The sequence below is a fragment of the Ovis aries genome, chromosome 5, assembly GCF_016772045.2.
Source record: "Ovis aries strain OAR_USU_Benz2616 breed Rambouillet chromosome 5, ARS-UI_Ramb_v3.0, whole genome shotgun sequence".
NCBI classification, from domain to species: domain Eukaryota; kingdom Metazoa; phylum Chordata; class Mammalia; order Artiodactyla; family Bovidae; genus Ovis; species Ovis aries.
In genome coordinates, this window is record NC_056058.1 from 89,100,610 (window position 1) to 89,121,911 (window position 21,302).

Here is a 21,302-nt window from a genome sequence, read left to right on the forward strand (position 1 = left end):
CTAAAATGCCTAATATTTATTGTTTACATATATTTCATTTGAAAATATAAGTGTTGTCCTTACTAAATATGATAGATCTAACTTCATAAAATCAAAGGATAATAATGCAATAATATTGTTATGAAATGAATAGGATTTGGGTATCAGAGCTAAGTTCAATTCCTGCCTCCACAATTTGCTAGCTGTGTGGACTGGACAACTACTTAAAGTCTCCAAACTGGTTTCCTTTGTGTAAAATGGGAAAAATAATCCTCTACTTCTTTGGAATGTTGTATAATGTGATATGACACATTAAATGTGCCTAACAGAATATGGTTGACCCCAAAAAACCCTCAATAAATATTAGCTATAGATAGCATATTCAAAAGCAGAGACATTACTTTGCTGACTAAGGTCCGCCCAGTCAAGGCTATGGTTTCTCCAGTGGTCATGTATGTATGTGAGAGTTGGACTGTGAAGAAGGCTGAGCGCCAAAGAACTGATGCTTTTGAACTGTGGTGTTGACTCCTGAGAGTCCCTTGGACTACAAGAAGATCCAACCAGTCCATTCTGAAGGAGATCAGTCCTGGGTGTTCTTTGGAAGGAATGATGCTAAAGCTGAAACTCCAGTACTTTGGCCACCTCATGCGAAGAGTTGACTCATTGGAAAAGACTCTGATGCTGGGAGGGATTGGGGGCAGGAGGAGAAGGGGATGACAGGGGATGAGATGGCTGGATGGCATCATGGACTCAATGGATGTGAGTCTGAGTGAACTCCAGGAGTTGGTGATGGACAGGGAGGCCTGGTGTGCTGCGATTCATGGGGTTGCAAAGAGTCGGACACAACTGAGCGACTGAACTGACTGACTGTAGTCTGATTTAGGCCTGTGCAATGGGTGGTGTGTGTGTGTGTTCAGTTGTGTCTGACTCTGCAACCTCATGGTCAGTAGCCTGGCAGGCTCCTTTGGCCATGGGATTATCCTGGCAAGAGTACTGGAGTGGGTTGCCATTTCCTTCTCCAGGGGATCTTCCCAACCCAGGGACTGAACCTGGGTCTCCTCCATTGGCAGGCAGATTTTTTTTTTTTTTAATACCACTGAGCCACCTCAGTGAGGCCTGTACAATACTTCATATTTACTATCTGCTCATCAAAGAGTTTCTTTCTCATTTTTCATCAATTAAATCTTTCATAATTTTAGAGACTGTACATTCTCTCAGACCAATGTTTTCCTTTTTTGTTTGGAGAGTTTCTGCCACAGTCATACACCATAGGTCTGTCTGAGGCTGTCAGCATCCCTTCATCATCGGGCGCTTACTCCTTCTGGGTGGCCGTGTGACAGACCTCTTTCTGTCTCACTTGGTTCTGGTAATTGTCCTCCTCCCGCTCTCTCAGGCCTAAGGGTGGGGTGGGGGGCAGGTGTTTTGTTAGTGCTCTAGCCCCTGGTTACTGCACTAACCTATGACTTCCCTACATTCTGCCTACACTTTGTAAGTCTATATGAGATTCTCCTTTAAATACTTAGTTTGACTTTGCTTTTAGTTTCTTACTGTAGGACCTCAATCCCTTAATGTATCTTCATGTTACTGTTTAAATAGTAATTTCTTGAAAACAAAAGATATTTAATACTTTTTTTGGTGGGGGGAGCAAATGATTTTTTTTTTTTTTTTACAAGTACACCAAAGAATCATGCCATGCTGCCAGCATTGGAAGCAATCCTGGATGACAACTCAGCACATTCCTTTGCAACTGGTCCTGTGATGGCAGAATCTTTCATCTCGCCTTTATGGTTTGCTATGACCCCAGCATTATCTTCAAAATAAAGAAACAAACCATCTTTTCTACGGTATGACTTTCATTGCTGAATTACCATCGCTGGATGTACCTTCTTTCTGAGCTCTGCTTTGCCTTTCTTGACTGTGGCCGTCACCATGTCACCCACACCAGCAGCAGAAGTCTATTCAGTCGTCCCTTGATCGCCTTCACTGATATGATATACAGATCCTTGGCTCCTGTGTTGTCAGCACAGTTGATCAGGGCTCCAACCGGAAGACCCAAGGAAGTCCGGAATTTAGCACCAGAGGACCCACCACAACCTTGCTTTGACATCTTGAACGCCGGAAAGGGACAACAACAACAACAAAAAAGCTTTACTAATTTTTAATTTGCACCTTTTACAGCCATAAAGTTGAGGATTTGTTGGTGGCTTAGATGGCAAAGAATCTGTCTGCAGTGCAGGAAACCCGTGTTTGATCCCTGGGTCAGGAAGACCCCCTGGAGAAGGGAATGGCTACTTTAGTATTCTTGCCTGGAAAATTCCATGGACAGAGGAGCCTGGCAAGCTACAGTCCATGAGGTCACAAAGAGACAGACACAACTGAGTGACTAACATTTTCACTTTTTTCTTTTTTTTCTTGAAGTGGTGGATTAATAGGAGAAGAAACAGTATATAAGTTAAATAACAGTGCTAGAATTGAGGTTTTGTAAGGATATGTGTGGGCAAGGGCTGAGGAATCTTTCCATCTTTTACCCATACCCTGCTAGAAGTCAAGAATGCTATGGAGAAAAACTGCCAGTATTTCCAGGAGCTCACTGATGAGATGGGGCTCCATTGGCTTCTATCGCCACTGTTTTGTAGCAGCTAGAGAAGGAATGAGGATAGAGAGTGATGGCAGAGCTCTTTAAAATTTTCCCTTTTTTAAAATTCATATTTCATGGCATATAAGGCGATAATCATGTTGGGTTCAGCTTAACCTTCCTTCAGTGCCTCTTTGGATACTATGGCATCAAAGTATAGGTAAAAGACAAATGTTGGTGGTTTCCCAAGGCATTTCAGAGCTGTCTATTCCTAGTTATGAAATATGGATATGAATATGATATGGATATTAAAAGAAACTGAGATTGCTATCTATAATCTAGTAAAATAATCTATCCGTGTATATACATATAGATATATTAATATATACTTGACAGTCATATTCATGGGGAAAATAGCTTCTAAAAATGTCTGTATAATCAACAGAAAATGTTTTTCAAATTTGCTGTCATATTCAATGTCATTTACTAATGTTCACATTTTGCTTAGGTTTTCACTAAATTTATAGTTTTTCAAAACTAAATAATTTGAAAGGATTGTATATTGCAAGGTATTATCTCCTCATAACCTCTAGCACATCTGTATGGCTCACTTAACAATCCATAGAACTGCAAACTTGGATTAGAGAAGATAACAGGACGGTCCTTAAACCTGTCTAATCCCTAAAGGTACACCTGTGGAAAAAGAAAGCTGGAGGTGGGATTATGAACACATAAAATATATTGTTTTTCTAAAACTACCAAACTTGACTAAACTCTATCCTTTGGTTCTAAATATATGTTTGGAGCCCAGGAAATAAAACTGGAACACTATTTACTTCATTACAAAATTTTCCATTTAATACTTAACTCTAGCTTTTTTAGCAATGGGGGTTTGAATTCAGTAAACCATTTAGGCATTATTTGCATACTTTTGTGAAGGTAATGTGATAAAAGAATCATCTGTAAATATCTAATAGAGTTGAATATTTAGGTGAGTATATTCCCATGGGAAGTCTTACAGTTGCTATAATTTTGCAGAAGAATGTTGTTACAAACATCTGATTAGTTTAAGCTACAGATTTAGAAAAAAATGAAAAAGAATAGTCGAAGGCAGTGCCTATAAATGTTTTTTCATCCACTGTACTTAGGAAATTGTATAGATTCTTAACTAGAGAGAATTAATATTTTGTTTTTTATTAAAAGATGAAAGGACTAAACATTTCCTGTATCTTGTTAAGTGACCTATAAAAGCTGCTTTAATCATTTTATAGCTTCTTTTTGCTCTCAAATTTATTTGAATATGGTTCTTTACTAACTAAAAATACTAAGTACTAATTTGAATTACATTTTGCCAGTTAACAATACTTTAAAGGGTAGGGGTTTCATTTTTCTCAGATGTTAGTTTACCTGGAATCCTTTGGTTTTTGAAAAATAAAAATATATACCATTAGATGGTGAAGGCACACACCTAAGTAGTTAGGATTGACCAATGATTAATATATCCTATGTGATATTTTTGAGTAACGCTTTCAATTAACATATTGAATGAGTGCTACAGGGGAAATTATATGAAAATTGATTATTAGTGATGGTATGTCAGCATTAGTGAAAGTGGAGAGTGAAACAGCTGGCTTAAAACTCAACAGTATAAAAAAAAAAAATCTTAAGATCTTGGCATCCAGTCCCATCACTTCGTGGCAAATAGAAGGGGGAAAAGTGGAAACAGTGATATATTTTATTTTCCTGGGCTCCAAAATCACTGCAGATAGTGAGTGCAGCCATGAAATTAAACACTTGCCCCTTGGAAGGAAAGCTCTGACAAACCTAGACAGTGTATTAAAAAGCAGTGATATCACTTTGCCAACAAAGGTCTATATAGTCAAAACCTACTAGTTTTTCCAGCAGTCAAGTATGGATGTGAGAGTTGGATCATAAAGAAGGCTGAGTGCCAAAGGATTGATGCTTTTCAACTGTGGTGCTGGAGAAGACTCTTGAGAGTCCCTTGGACTGCAAGGAGATTAAACCAGTCAATCCTATAGGAAATCAATCCTGAATATTCATTGGAAGGACCATTGCTTAAGCTGAAGCTCCACTATTTTGGCCCCCTGATACGAAGAGTCGATGCATTGGAAAAGACCCTGACGTTGGGAAGAATTGAAAGAGAGGTGGCTAGCAGAGGATGAGATGGCTAGATAGCATCACCAACACAATGAACATGAATTTGAGCAAATTTCAGGAGCTAGTGAAGGACAGAGGAGCCTGGCATGTTACAGTCCATTTGGTTGCAAAGAATTGGACATGACTTAGTGACTGAACAACAACATCAACAACAACATGTATTTGGAATAGTACATGCAGGAAAAAGTCCTGTCTATAACTTAAGGATAGGTTTATAGAGAGAAGAATTCATACAAAAATTTTTAAATATTTTGCTTTATGAATATTTCAGATATTTAAATCCAAAGAGATTTTTTTTTCCTTTTCATGTAGACATAAGTTGTCAAACATCTTAAAACCTATAACTTGATTATCATCCCTTATGGAAAGTCCCTGTAGCAAGTTTTTACTACCATACTGGCTCAACATATTGTAATTCATACACTATCAAGATCTCTGAAAAATCATTGTTCATCTTTGTGTGACTAGGAGTATGAAATACCCTTTCTTTTATGGACCTTTGTCCCATAAATGTTAATGCACCCATGAAACTGATCTGATGTCTTTTAACTTTATTTTTAAAATCTGGTACTGAATCCCTAGATTATACTATCAGGACAATGTCATTGAAGAACAGCTCTGGGCAAAAATATGAAGTATGAAGCTTATTTCCTTCCCATTAGATTTATCTGTGCTGTCCTGATAAACTTCCCATGCCTATCACAATAACCAAAAATAAATTGAAAAGCTTAATGTCAAGTGAAAGTGAAAACTACGTCTCTACAGAATATCACAGAATTTATTTCCCTAATGCTCACTCAGTACCAACTATGTGTCAGGCACTTTTTGAGGTGCTCACTAATGATACGTTGAACAAAAATAACAAAGTCCCCTATCCTCCTAGTCTCATTGTCTAATAAGGAGAAGACAGAGATATATTTTTGGAATAAAATGAAAGTGTTGTCTTGGTTAGGGAGAAAGGTGAAGCAGGCGATAAAAATATGAAGTTTCAGCTTTTAACAGAGTGGTTGGAGAGGGACGGTTGAAAAGTGATACTCAAGCAAAGACCTGAAAGAGGACGGGAACTGATCCCTGGAGCAGAAGAGGGGAGAAATGCACTCTTCCAAGGAGCTTGGCTTGTGTGAGGAAACGTGAGGAGAATTGAAGGGCTGCCACAAAGAGTGTGGGAGCAAAAATAGGAGTAGACGTGACCGGAGGTTGGATCTTGTCAATCCTGGCAGGTTGTGTAAAAACCACACTTTTATTCAGAGAGGGAGTTCACAGCAGAGCGATAAAGAAGTGTACATTTATGCTTTAAGAGGAGCATTCTGGTTGCTGAGTTGAGAACAGGCGCCAGGCTGTGAGTGAATCAGAATGCTGATGATGAGGGGATGAGAAAAGACTGAAAGTGAGATGATGTAAAAGTTCAATCTGTGGGTTGTAGAGATTCCAAAGGCCATGTTAAGAAACAAAATGTCCTGTTTTGAAGGTGATGGAATCTTTAAGAGTAAATTTTAAAAAAAGAAAAGGAAAAAAGCTTCTGAGAGTAGAAATCCCTTTTCACATGGTCGTGTGATAATCATGTTTGTATATGGTACTGCTCTGTGATATGTCAGGGATTCTGCTATAGATCATCTGACTGAAATTAAAAGGAACAGAAAAAAAGATGTTTATCTGGATTAGCCAAGGAATATGATATGTTAACAATATGGAACTTTAGCCTGAAGTAGTTGGTAGAATGTTTCATTGGTACTCTATTCCTAGGAATGAAGTATGTTGTTCATAAAATCCAAAGGAGGAGGAATGTAGTGAGTTGACCCTGATGAATAGATTGCCACCAAATCAAAATTTAACTGGTTGAACCTTTAACATTAAGTGATCAAGAGAGTTCTATGCAAACTTCTAGTCAGAGGAGGAGGAAAAGGAGAAAACAGGGAATTAATGTTCAATGAATGTTTACTGTGTTCTAGAAACCATACTGTCTGCTTTTCTTATATTTCCTCATTTAAATTTCAGAACATTTTGGAAAGTGGAATTAAGAGAAAAATAATTATGGAAAAGCATTGAGGGTAGTGTGGCTGGGAAGTATGAAAAGGGAAATAGTCCATGTGCCCAAGAAACTGGATTAAGAAGTTGCTGAAAAATTTTAAGTAATATTGTGATAATCATATTTGCTTAAATTGTTTTGGTAACTGTGTGAAGACTGGGATTACTTGGAGTTAAAGCTGGAGACAAAAGACTAGATATGAACATGTGAAATCAACAAATAAAATAGGTAACTATGACCAGAAGTAAGGCAGTGACTAAGAATATAGTGAAGATGGACTAGGTCCAAGATATATTAAGAAATTAAAACAGCAGGACTTGATGCTTATGTGGTAGGATTACATATAAGTCTTAAAAGGACAGAGATATGTCGAAAATGATCCCATATGATCTGGGTTGATGATGAAGAAGAGAATTTTGCTGTTAGTCCAAAAAAGAAGAGGGGAGGAGAGGGCTGCAGGGGAAGAGTTGTGGCTTGGCTCCCTTAAATGATTATCTACGCTTGGACATGTTGGTTCTAAAATTCTCTTCCACCATTCAAATGGACAAGTAGCTTGATTACACAGTTTAGGAGAGTGGTATAAATGAAAGAGAGAGATTTGAAACTGATCTCTATAGAAGTCTTGCACATAGATAAGGTCATGAAAATAGGTAGAGTTAGGACAGAGTAAAGGAAAACAGCCAACACTGAGAGAAAGAAGAGGAGTTCATGGGAAAAAAAAAAAAAAAAAGAAAAACTATGGAAGATCAATGAAAAATTTGGAGGAAAAAGAAAAGGGCAGCATGGGAGCCCCAGGGAAAGAAAGTTTAAGGAAAAGGGAAGAGACAACAAATAAAAGTGTAAGAGTGTAGTCAGAGAAGATAGGAACCTGCTTAGAACATTTAGCTCAGGCTTTTCTTGTGATCTGAATAAGAACAACAGAAGACCAGTGGTTGAGGCAAAAGTCCAATTGAGTTATTTTAAAGAAGGCATTAGGAGTTAAAGAAGTAGAGGGCAGAATGGAAAAGCTCTCTGTAGGAGCTCTAGGAGGTGTCATAATGATCCCCAAAGATGTCCACATCTTGTATTCAGCACTTGTGAGAATGTTACTTTACATTGCAGATATGATTAAATGATGAACTTTGAGCTAGGGAGATTGTCTTGAATTATCTGGGTAGGTCCAATGTAACCCCATGGCCTTTTTAAGCAAACAAGGCAGGGCAGTCAGAGAAGGAGATGTACTGATGGAAGCAGAAGCCAGAGATGCAGTGGCTGGCTTTCATGATGGGAAGAGACTGAAAGTTAAGGCATGTGAGAAGGCTCTCGAAGCTCTAAAATCCTAGGAAATGGATCCCTGGAGCCTCCCCAAAAAAAGACATTTGGGCCAACACCTGAATTTTACACAGGTTGAAACCCATGTTGGACTTCTGAAGTTTATGATAAATGTTAGTGATGTGCTTTACTCTCCAGGTTTGTGGTAATTTTATAAGAGCAACAGAAAACTGATACATTACCTTTGGCTTCGGAAGAGGAGGAAGAGAAAGGTAAGAGCACAGTGTATGAATGTGTGTGTGTGTGTGTGTGTGTGTGTGTGTGTTTGTGTGTGTGTAAAATCATCAAGGATTCTTGAGACTACCCTCCTGAAAATTCTGTAATATTAGAAGGTTTTATTTGCATGCAACTATATAAATGGTCGTCACTTATGATAGTTTTACTTGCTTCCTCTCGTACATGTTTGCGAGGGCTGAAGAAGCAGAGTAGAGAGCTGTACTTTTGGATACTTTGATATTTGTGTACTTGTGTTGTCGCATTTTTATATTCCTCTCATTTTATTTTATGTATGTAAATTCTGTTCCCATGCTATTTTTATGCATTTTAAAGAAATCTCTGTTCAGAGTGTTATTCATAATAATAATGTGTTCCATTTTTTTAAAACTAGTGGAAAATAAGTTCCTGCAATATAATGAGGACCCATGACACTATTCAGGCTTTCAAAATGAGGTGAAAATCCTTTGATTTTAACTTTCTATTGGTCTCCATAATCATCTCCAACTCATTCCACAGCATAAGCATCAGAGCAGCAACATGTAAAACTTCTCAATGTCTGTCAAAATGACATAATACCTGGAAAGAAATGGCCTAGTTTAAAGAAAAGTTCAAGTGTTTGCAATCAGAGTAATCAGTAAAAAGTGATTAGATATTAATAATGGAACGGAATTCTCAATGTTCTCCTACTTAGTCATTAATTCATATTTTTCTCATTGTTATTGACTACAAACCATAATTATAATTTATAAATATTTTAGATCAAATGAAATATTTGCCTCCACTGATTATATACAAATCATGCCTTACCAACTCAATGCACACCTTAATTCTCAGACCATTGAAGCTAAATGTTAATGACTCCATTCCCTCCATCCTCCTATAAACAGAAGTCAAACTCATTTTAAAGTGATTAAAATACAGATTTTAAGGTTAACCAGGTTTTCTGGCTTGTACCTCCTGTTTCTGGAGTTGTCTAAGAAAATTTAATGTTCAAGACAATTTTCTCTGACACTCCTATGTAATTTTATTTTAAATTCAAACAGCATTTTTTTTTCTCTAAGCAGTACTTCCCTCTATGCAATACATGCCCAGTGGTTTCTTTTCTCCATACAATTGCGTGTGCTGATCTTTCTGTCTGCACTTCTCTCTTTCTCCATCTTCGTCTATCTCAAAGCCTAACTGCAGTTCAGCTTCTTTCCTGATGCTTTGCTTGATTTTAAGGGATATAAATGCACCTCCACTTCCTTTTGCAATGTAACATAGCTCTTTGTGAATAGATCATCCCTTCTCTTGGATAGAGTGAATGCATCTAGGTGAAGGGAAATGATTCGTCTTCTGATAGCTGCATCTATGGTGCTCATAGTGGGGGCTTTCAACAGGGCAGATCATCTATAATGAGTAAGCAAAGAATGAGATTCTATTCTCCTCTCTTAGTAGGTTGCTGTATTAAAAAAATTATTAGCTATATTCAAATTGTTCTTATGAATTTTGATAAGTAATGATCTTTAGTCCTTCAGGGTAGCATTGCTTAAAAAAAGAAACTCTTCATGAGAAATATCTAAAAATGGAGAAAACAGATTTCAAATCATAGCTACTCAGCTTTGCTTAAAAATACCCAGATATGCTTCCTAATTCATCCATTTGTGATCATGACTCACCATTTCTTTTATTTGAGATTCATGCTGCAGTGGAATTATTTGATTTTATTGAAGTTCATTTAATTTATACTTAAAGTATATATTTTATATAAAAATCTAAAGTAACACCATCATTATATTTTTGTTCACATTTCATATCTCTGATAAAATATAAAAAATAGTGTATTTGGCAATTAATCTCATTTAGACTGTCTGTGGTATTTCCAGTAGTCATGTACAGATGGGAGAGTTGGACAATAAAGAAGGCTGAGTACTGAAGAATTGATGCTTTTGAAGTGTGTTGCTGGAGAAGATTCTTGAGGGTCCCTTGGACAGCAAGGAGGTCAAACCAGGGAATCCTAAAGGAAATCAACCCTGAATATCAATTGGAAGGACTGATGCTGAAGCTGATGCAAAGAGTTGACTCATTGGAAAAGACCCTGATGCTGGAAAAGATTGAGGGCAAGAGGAGAAGGGGGCAACAGAGGATGAGATGGTTGTAAGGCATCACTGACTCAATGGACATGAGTTTGAGTAAACTCCGGGAGATAGGGAAGGTCAGGGAAGCATGGCCTGCTGCAGTTGTAGGGGTCCCAAAGAGTCAGACATGACTTAGCAAGTGAACAAGACTATACTAACTCATTTGATCTGTATAACTGCTTTACTGTTTACATACAAACATAATCCATATGTAATAGATGAAGAAAGTAAGGCAGAGTTTAAGTAACTAAGTTAACTGGTTATCAACAGAGTATAGGTTTGAACCTGTAAACTATAATTCTCAGCAACTATATCTGAGTGACTCTGAATACTCTTAAAGGCTTTTCTTGATTTTTCTAGAGTGAGATTCATGCCACCGTTTTCCGTTTCTTCCTGTCTTTCTTGTTGCTTCACCTCTGCGATTGAATCTAGTATGGAATTTTTATATGGTATTGGTATTTAAATTCTTGAATGTACTTAGTTCACAAGATTTGAATGCATTGATACCAGGAGCATGATATTTATCATCCCTTTCTCTTAGTGCAACTAAGTCAAATGTAACTTTAGTCTTCTACTTTATAAAATGAAAATGAAAATAAATGTTCAAGACAAATGAGGATATCAATTCAGGTTAAATATATAAAATAACCAACATATTTCTTAAAACATAATTGCTGCTATATTTTTTTCATTTAGCTCTATTTATTTTATCTTGCTTTAATACTCGGTTTTAGAATTGGAGAAAAGTATCTGTGTCATGAGAACATACTTTTTTATTTGTGAAAATTTCTAAATAAAAATGACTATCTGTGGTATGCAGTTGATTGCTGACTGTGTTTTCTAGTTCTTTTCCATATGGCAACCCTAAACTGTCCCTATCCACACTGATTACCCACCTTTTTCATTTACTGACTACAGATTTCTGGGACACAAACACAGTTCAGGGACAATGGTAAATGTTATATTGTTTGTGTGTGTATATATATGCATACATTCCTAATCTTTCAAAAAATACTTTGCAGGTTTAATTATAAAAATGAACATAAAGGTATAAGTTCTAAATTCTGAAATCTGTTTATTTATAGGATCATGGAAAAAGCAAGAGAGTTCCAGAAAAACATCTATTTCTGCTTTATTGACTATGCCAAAGCCTTTGACTGTGTGGATCACAACAAACTGTGGAAAATTCTGAAAGAGATGGGAATACCAGATCACCTAACCTGCCTCTTGAGAAATCTGTGTGCAGGTCGGGAAGCAACAGTTAGAATTGGACATGGAACAACAGACTGGTTCCAAATAGGAAAAGGAGGACATCAAGGCTGTATATTGTCACCCTGCTTATTTAACTTATATGCAGAGTACATCATGAGAAACGCTCGACTGGAAGAAACACAAGCTGGAATCAAGATTGCTGGGAGAAATATCGATAACCTCAGATATGCAGATGACGCCACCCTTATGGCAGAAAGTGAAGAAGAACTAAAAAACCTCTTGATGAAAGTGAAAGAGGAGAGTGAAAAAGTAGGCTTAAAGCTCAACATTCAGAAAATGAAGATCATGGCATCCGGTCCCATCACTTCATGGGAAATAGATGGGGAAACAGTGGAAACAGTGTCAGACTTTATTTTTTCGGGCTCCAAAATCACTGCAGATGGTGATTGCAGCCATGAAATTAAAAGACACTTACTCCTTGGAAGAAAAGTTATGAACAACCTAGATATCATATTGAACAGCAGAGACATTACTTTGCCAACTAAGGTCCGTCTAGTCAGGGCTATGGTTTTTCCAGTAGTCATGTATGGATGTGAGAGTTGGGCTGTGAAGAAGGCTGAGCACCAAAGAATTGATGCATTTGAACTGTGGTGTTGGAGAAGACTCTTGAGAGTCCCTTGGACTGCAAGGAGATCCAAACAGTCCATTCTGAAGAAGACCAACCCTGGGATTTCTTTGGAGGGTGTAGGGAACTAGGTTTAAAGAAGGTTGAGAAGTGCTTGCAAACGAGACTCTCAACCAGGGCTGAACATTCTTGCAAACGAGATGTTCTGCCCAGTGTAGGGAACTAGGTTTAAAGAAGGTTGAGAAGTGCTTGCAAACGAGACTCTCAACCAGGGCTGGACATTCTTGCAAACGAGATGTTCTGCCCAGTGTAGGGAACTAGATTTAAGGAAGGTTGAGAAGTGCTTGCAAACGAGACTCTCAACCAGGGCTGGACATTCTTGCAAACGAGATGTTCTGCCCAGTGTAGGGAACTAGGTTTAAGGAAGATTGAGAAGTGCTTGCTAACGAGACTGTCAACCAGGGCTGAGCATTCTTGCAAACGAGATGTTCAGCTAAAAATCCTGTTTGTTCCCATGGGAAAAGAACATTGCTTGCACACAAAGATGTTTCTCTGATTCCTCAAAAGGAACAGACCTTGGGACAAAACGGATTCTAAGTTGATAAGGAAGTTCCCCAAAACAAAGTCTTAGCTGCAGTAAATAAGCCAAGGTAAAGGTTATCTCGCCCTGCGCCTGCGCACTGTATAGTCTCTGAATCATAGTGCTTGGCAGCTTGCCCTGGAGGGGGTTGTGCAAAAGATATAAAATAAAGCAGCTGTAAAAAGCAAGTGTTAAAATATAAAGATTTAAACCACTCTGCAGTGTTGGTGTTTCATTCCGTCGCCGACAGGAGGGAACGATGCTGAAGCTGAAACTCCGGTACTTTGGCCACCTCATGCAAAGAGTTGACTCATTGGAAAAGACTCTGATGCTGGGAGGGATTGGGGGCAGTAGGAGAAAGTGACGACTGAGGATGAGATGGCTGGATGGCATCACGGACTCGATGGACATGAGTCTGAGTAAACTCCGGGAGATGGTGATGAACAGGGAGGCCTGGCGTGCTGCGATTCATGGGGTCGCAAAGAGTCGGACACAACTGAGCAACTGAACTGAACTGAATGTGATTATAAAGCTTAATTTCAGGGAAATATTTGGGTTCCACAAAACATAGGTCATAAATTATAAAATATACTCTTCTTTCAAGTAAGCTTATAAAATTCATCTTCAAATAAAATAAAAATAGCAAGGCTTTATACACTAGAATTTTCCAAACTATTAAAAAAACATTTCTTTCATCTCTGAAGCAACTATTTGTATTCCAGGGAATGCAGTTTGGAAAATGTTGATTTGATATGAGACCATTACAAAAGTTAAACCTATGGTTCCAAGGATGTATGATATGTTTAAAGCTGTTACTTGAAAAACTGAGTTAGAAAATGATTTAGAAAATTAACGGTTACATTATTTTCTCTTATAGAAATTCTTAGAAATTTTAATATAGTAAATATGTTTGTTGTGAATGCTCAGCCGCTAAGCTGTGTCCGACTCTTTGTGACTTGATGGGCCATAGCCTGCCAGGCTCCTCTGTCCATGGAATTCTCCAGGCAAGAATACTGGAGTGGGTTGCCATGCCCTCCTCCAGGGGATCTTCCAGACCCAGGGATCAAACCCTCATCGCCTGCATCTCTTGCATTACAGGAGGATTCTTTACCGCTGAGCCACTGGGAAGTCCTCCAGAATTTGTTATTAGTATGCTAATAATATGCGACAGTCTCTAGGAGCAGGGGTCCCTAACCCTGGCTGCAGACTGATACCTGTCCATGGCCTGATAGGAACTGGGCAGAGCAGCAGGAGGTGAGCCATGTCTGAGCAAACAAAACTTCATCTGCTGTTCCTCATTTCTCTCGTTACTTCCTGAATCTTCCCTCACCCCCCACCCTCTGCTGTGGAAAAATTGTCTTCCATGAAACCACTCCCTGATGCCAAAAAGACTGGGGACCCCTGTCTAAGAGGATAATTCCTTTTTTTTTTTTTGTATGTGTGTGTGTGTGTGTGTGCGCGCACGTACACGCTCAGACTGTTGTGTCTGACTCTGCGACCCCATGGACTGTAGCCTGCCAGGCTCCTCTGTCCACAGAATTTTCTAGGTAAGAATAATGAAGCAGGTTGCCATTTCCTCCTCCAGGGACTCATCCTGACCTAGGGATCAACCCATGTCTCTTGTGTCTCCTGCATTGGCAGGCGGATTCTTTACCACTGTGTCACCTGGGAAGCCCCACTTCCATTTGTAGCCTAGCCCCAAATGGTTTGATTATTGGTCATTTTTTGGAGAGGGAGCTTGAACAGCTGTTAACCCTTTGCCTCTGAAGAAGCCTCCTCTGCCTCTGCTGTGGGAGTCTAATCTATTGCAGTCTCCCTCAAGCATTCTGTAGACCCTGAATGTTGAATTGCCACCTGTTTGCTATGACTTAGATATTTAAATTTCTTAGCATTTTATAGTTTTGTGTATGTATTCATAGTTTGTATTAACAAAGCAATTCTTTGTTTAACAGAAAAGTCCTTATTAAGATCTCATGGAATACTAGTGCTACAAATATAGAGTTAGAAACATGGTCCGAGATCATCGGTTCTCAGTGTGTAGCCTCGTGATGAGCAGTATCAGCTTCACCTGGGAATTGGTCAGCAATGCAAACTCCCAGCCCCATCCCAGGTCCATTGAATCAGAAAGGTAGGGTCTATAATTAGTGTTCTAACAAGCTCCCCAGGTGATTCTGATAAACATTACAGTTTGGCAACCAATATTTACATGTTTGTAAGACTGAGCACAATAATAAGTGCAGATATTTTTTAACTGGACTCACATTAGAAAAAAACTTGTAATGAAATTTTAAAGGTATTGTTTTGGGCTGAGCTATGTCTCACCAGATTTCAAATGTTGAAAAACCCCTCATAGTATAAGGACTTTAAAGAGATAATTGGGGTAAAATGAAATCATATGGGTGGTCCCTACCCCATGTGACCGGTACCTTCATAAGTAGTGGCAATTAGGGTACACAGGCACACAGAGAAGACCGCGTGAGCAGGTAGGGGGAGGCAGCCATTTGCAAGCCAAGGGGATGGAGGCCTCGGAAGATGCCAGACCTGCAGATTCCTGAATTTTGGACTCCTTACTTCTAAAACTGTGAGTCAATGAATTTCTGTTGTTTAAGCTATCCAGCCTGTGTATTTGTTTTGGCAGGCCTAGCAAATTCGTACACATATAAATTTAAATCACTAAACTCTTGGATTTAGAGTCAAATCTGTTCAAGGGGATTTTCTGCTATTATAAAGTGCCGTGTTTACTTTGGATTTCATCTTCATGAAAGCTCACAAATGTTGTAATATTTTGGAAGAAATGATACAAAGCATTCTTTCAGTTGTTTAATTATATCTTGAGTTGAATAAGCCAAAAGATAGGAAAGAAAGTTTTGAGCAGAGATAATAACTCTTGTTAATGTAATTAGCCTCTTCTTTCTTTTTATTTTGTCTAATTTTAAAGTAAAAGCTTGTTTCTAATCACCTCACCCTTTGGGTGTAAAATTTTTTTGTTTTTACACATAGCAATGGTAGCATTTACTATTTTGTCTAGAAAAGAAAGACTTCATTGGAAGACACTTAAATTGTCTTGTATAAACTCCATTACTTTTGTCATTTATGAGTACAAAGTATATTAAAATAGAAAGAGTAATATATTTCCCTGGTTTTAAAAAATATTTATCTCACACCTCATTAATAGATTTAATACCATTATTGATTTAAGTGATGTCTGTGTATTGAGTATTTTAGGCCTTAGGTGGATAGTTAATTCTTTCTATATATCTGCTTGTTATGAGTCCTATGCTGACATATATTTCATAATGGTTCCTGTTGATTGATCTAATTATATGCACATAGTTTTATTGGAGCTTTGTGAATCTGGAGATACCCATGTTTGCTAAATGTTCTACAAGCACAATTCAAAACCCTTTAGGCTTACCAGGATTGTTTCCATAATCCTTAATTGAGAATAGTAAGCCTTGAGAATTTTGAGATACCCTGCCTAAATCAAGCTTTGGGGCCAGAAAATTTTCTCATTAGATTTTTCTTTTAGAGAATCTTTTAAAAATAGGTTGTGTATTGTTACAAAAAAAATAACGAATGCCATTTTAGAATGAAATGAAACATTTATTCCTGTGAGTGCATGTAAATGTCCTTGCTTTATGGTCTTTGATTTTCAAATTTAAAGAATGCTTGGATGCTTGGGGCTGGTGCATGGGGATGATCCAGAGAGATATGGGGTGGGAGGGGGGTTCATGTTTGGGAACTCATGTACACCTGTGGTGGATTCATGTCAATGTATGGCAAAACCAATACAGTACTATAAAGTAAAAATAAAAATAAAAAAAATGACTCTTTTGCAAAAGAACATACAGAATTACATCATAGTAAGCAGTGAATAGCAGAGAAATAGTAATATTTCAAAGCAAAGTTAAATAACCCTTAAATTACTATATTTTATGTATAAAGATAAATATGGCAGAACTATATTAATTTTCATAACTTCAGGTTAATTTTATTGAACACTCCTGAATGGCAGATATGAATCTGTGAATTGTAGGGTATTTTTTATTGGTTTACATAATACATTAAGAGTATCATCCCAATGCTTGAAACATGAAATTGTGTCTATGATTTGTGAGCTTTCTTTTCTCTCTGCAGTTTTAGCTATTTTTACATGTTTTTTCCTTTGTATTGCTTGAAGAATAGTTCTGATAAATAAGATTACTCTGTTTTCTATCCACTCCAGTGTTTTGGGGTTTCAAGTGTCATTTTTTTAACAAAGCTTTAGTTCACCAAAAGCCCAAGACAAACCTAAAGTTTTGAAATGTAATTCCATAGATATATTAAATTTTTCCTGACTGAATCATTTTATTTAATAACTAAAATCTTGTGAAGCATAAACTAGCAAACCAGTAATGCTGATTGAGGTTTCTCTCATAAATCTTACCTGCCACCCTCATCAGATATACACATGCTTAGCAGCAGTAAGACTCAAGGGAAGGCAGTATTGGAGCTGAATAATAGCAGCAGGGGTGGGGGGCAGGGCTGCTTAAAAAAGGAAAAGAATAACAAACGAATGACTTGTTAAATGGTGGAGAGCTTTGTGAACCATTAATTTACATTCTTGGAGCAGCTAAAGTAGTTTGCCTTCTTGGTACTTCTAACCTTGATTGGAGAAGAATTGTCTAATACACTTTGGCAACCAAAATGATAACACCCAGTTCCTACAGGAAGCTAACTGGGTTTGGTTCATCTGAAGTTTTCTGTCTATGGATGTTGATAGTTGCAGTGTAATTTTTAAGAAGTTATTTCTAAAAGAAAGACAATGATCAATACAAGTTAAAAGATCTTTATGATTCAGAAAGGATCAAAAAAATCAAACAAAACCTGAGAATATTTGAGCGGGACTCCAGTGTTAAAATGCATCCGTGTTTATCTACGAACATCTCTTGTCAGGAAAACACCTATGATCAACTCATATCTGTCTATTTGCAATACTTTGAGACATTTATTGTTAGGCACTATATGAAATACTTTATCTTCTTAAGAGACTCATGAAGGTGACACCTATCTTTTACATACCTTTTACAGATGTAAAAACTGAGGCTTAAAGAGATTTACTTAAAGAGAGTTTGCTCTTGGCCAAGGGTTGGGGCAGGAGTCAGTCCTAGGCCTTTTGAATGCATTCTTTAAGCGGCATTGCCTGATGGTGAAATAATTGTTGAAGGCTTAACATTAATAAACTGGAGCACTTTTCTTAACAAAAACCACACTGAACCACAGATACTAAGAAATTGGTAATCTCTAGTTTCAAACGGAAAACACAAGAGATCTGTCTGTATTTGCATCTTCATATCTGCCTTGTCTTCTAGTTCACTCTTGATCCCTTAGAGTGTATTAACATACTAAAGTTGAAATTTAAAAATTTAAATTTATAAAATATGCCTCCCAGCATGTATACTCCTGGTTAAAACACACGTTTTCCTTTTTTTGTATCTGTCCCATTCAAAACCTTTTTCTCTGGATAATGCTTTTAAATTTCTTTGTTTATAATTCAATTGTCTTTTTCTTTTTTCCACGTATTTTCAAATAGACCAAGTATTGATCTTTAAAACTGTTAGTGATGTTTTGTTGAAACTTTCGGCTATGATTCAGTTTTTTTGCCTAAATGTAATGATATACATAAACAGAGATGGGATAAAAAAGTTGAAATAGTTGAAATATAGCTCTGTTTTAAATCAGAATTAGCAGCAGTTGTCTTGAAAACATTGTGAGTTAACAGTATGAAAATGTAGTATGCAGCTGTAGTTAGTGAGTTTGCTTTGTTATGTGCATAATATGAGCTTGTAATGGAAGTAATGTCATATAGTATTTAACTCTGACATTTAGTGTTTGCCCTAGTAGATGGTCTTCCTTTTTACTTAAGTGCCATTACTTTTATGTAGTCCATTTTCATTGCATTTAGTCCCATTTTAGTAATAATGCTTGCATGATTTACCAGGCAAATGCAATCTTTGCCCTGAATGGCACAGTGCAAGAAAAAATGGAAGCTGTTAAGAGGCTGAATGGCAAAAAAGTATTATTGACCTATGCTGGCAGCCATGTGTTTCAATTATTTTCAAGAATCCATTTGTCAAATAAGTGAAGCGATGTGGGACGTCAAGTTCAAGCTGGGGTTAGTGCCTTTCTACATCTGATATGATGTATCTTCTGTAGCCATTTAATTGAATTACCCAATTTATTTTTCAAGCAACAATGCTCTACCAAGAGCCATGACATTAAATAATTAAATATGAGTTTAAAAGTCTGCATTTTGTGTAGTTCATCATTCCTCTGCAGCAGAAAGTGAACCCGAGAGCCTGAGAATTTCTGATTTTGGTGTAGTAAAAGCTTAGCTTCTGGGGAACAACCCTAGCTGTCCCAGGTGGAAACATTTTAAAAGTAATACTTCATAATTCTTCTCTGAACCCACCGATGGCATAAACACTGAGAATTTAACTGAGATGACTCAATCATTCCTTGAGAAACACCCCTAGTTTACTCATTCCTATGTGGATGAGTAAACTAGGCTGTGATTCTCTTACCTAATTAGAGCTCTTGATTTAGGTTTAAGAATGGTTTTCTGTTTGAACTGCCTCCGTTTTGTGACTATCAAACCTAATGCATAGAACAATCAGGCTTTCAAAGAATTTTGAAGTGGAAATACAGCTAAAAATACCTGTGTTTTCAAGTCACTCAAGTATTTTGAGCCGTTATCACTTATAAAGTTGTTGAAACTTTTAATGAAAACCAAGTTAAGTGACCATAACTCTTCCGTTCATGTGTTTGAGGGGGTACAGTGGGGGAGAATTCAAAGCAGATGCATGCTGGCTTTAGTTAAGATAACTACTGTGGAAAAGAAATTATTTTTTTACAGGGGTATTCTATACCAACTATTAAAACACTTTATTTCAGGTTTTCTTTTGTTGCTAACTTTGACATAGAGATGTGTTTTTGATCTGAGGAGAATAATTACTGAAATGCAGAGAACAGAAGCGATTTATATTTTTTTCAATTAACATTCAACAATTAAATTTTAATATGGTCAGGGAATTGTTCAGATTCTTTTGTATAGGGATACTGCACCTTTAATTATCTGCCCTCTGGTGCCAAGCCTTTTCTTTGAGTGCTTCCATAAAAGCTTATTGCAGCTAGTTATTGAGCAAATTAGTACTTGAGTTTTGGTGAAAAATGTCTTTATTAGTCCTAAAACTGGAGTCTCTGTGCATTCCCAGAAGGCGTGATTTTGTTTGATGAATAAATCTAGTAATTATCCTGCTGTTAGGGCTGTACCGCAAATGTCATAAGCAGATAAACAGAGGGAGTAAGCCTTCCGTAAATTCTCTAATTATCTATGTTGGACTACTTATCGCCTGCAGATGATTTATGAGCGTATTGATATATCCTTAAGTATGTTCATTTGAGTCCACAGATGCAAATAATTAAGGGACTAGTCATTTGCAAAGGAGGCTTCAGGTCAGGGTCATTTCATTATAAAATTTCAGCCTGGCTTGTACTATAAAACAAGATATAGATATAATCTCCTCGACCAGAATATTTCCTAAGAGACATTTAATTTTCTTTCCTTGTATCCCTATCTGGAGATGTTATTTTCACCCATTATTTTTATTAAATAAGACTTTTTCAACTTTCCTGTGTCACCTATTTGTATTTCATTTTGAGAAATAACAGCTGTCCTGTGTTTAACATTTCTAAATTTCTTAGCAAAATGATCAGTGGGAAAAACTAGAAATACTTTCAAATCAAATGCCATGTTAGAATTCATAAAACATGTTTTATTCAAATACAGGTGTTTTATTTTTTTCTTTGACAATTTCAGTTAAGGTAACTGATTTCCTTTAGCTGTATAAAATTCTATAAAGACTATTTTGTGCTCTTACTTTCTAATGAAGAAATCAAATGTTTCAGCCCCTCAAATAACTTATTTTAATAATTAAAGCTAATATACCTGTAAATATTGGGGAAAAAATTACTGAAAAGTTGAATGTGAATAGTTAATAAAAGTACTTGATACTAGGCCTCCAACACATGCAATTACAGTTTAAGATGATGAATGACTTTAAGCTATCTGACATATTTTGGTACTTTTTGAGCTCTGATGTTTTGGGAAGAAAATATACCTGTTAAAGGAGAATGTAGACATCACAGTGTATTTTAAAAATTGTACCAAAACAAAATGTTTTTGCTTAATGCAAACAAAAACAAATTGGTATTTCTAGAAGTCAAAGAACTAAATAGAATCACATGGGTCTAATCATTGACTTGATTATTTGGTTTATGAGTAATGAACAAATGTGTTTCTGGCCAAATCCGTATTAAACTGAGCTTTAGGTACATAATTCTTGAAGGCTACTGATGGTGTTCTCAAAGGATTTATTTCAGTTTCAGGTCATTGTATTTCCCAGCTGACAAGAGCAAATTAATTGGAAATTTACGTAAACTTA

At 37.0% G+C, this 21,302-nt stretch overlaps 1 pseudogene; it reads right to left on the reverse strand.

Moving 5' to 3' along the window:
- Positions 1-1,664: 1,664 nt before the first annotated feature.
- LOC101107352 (large ribosomal subunit protein uL14-like) lies at positions 1,665-2,086 on the reverse strand (annotated as a pseudogene).
- Positions 2,087-21,302: the final 19,216 nt, after the last annotated feature.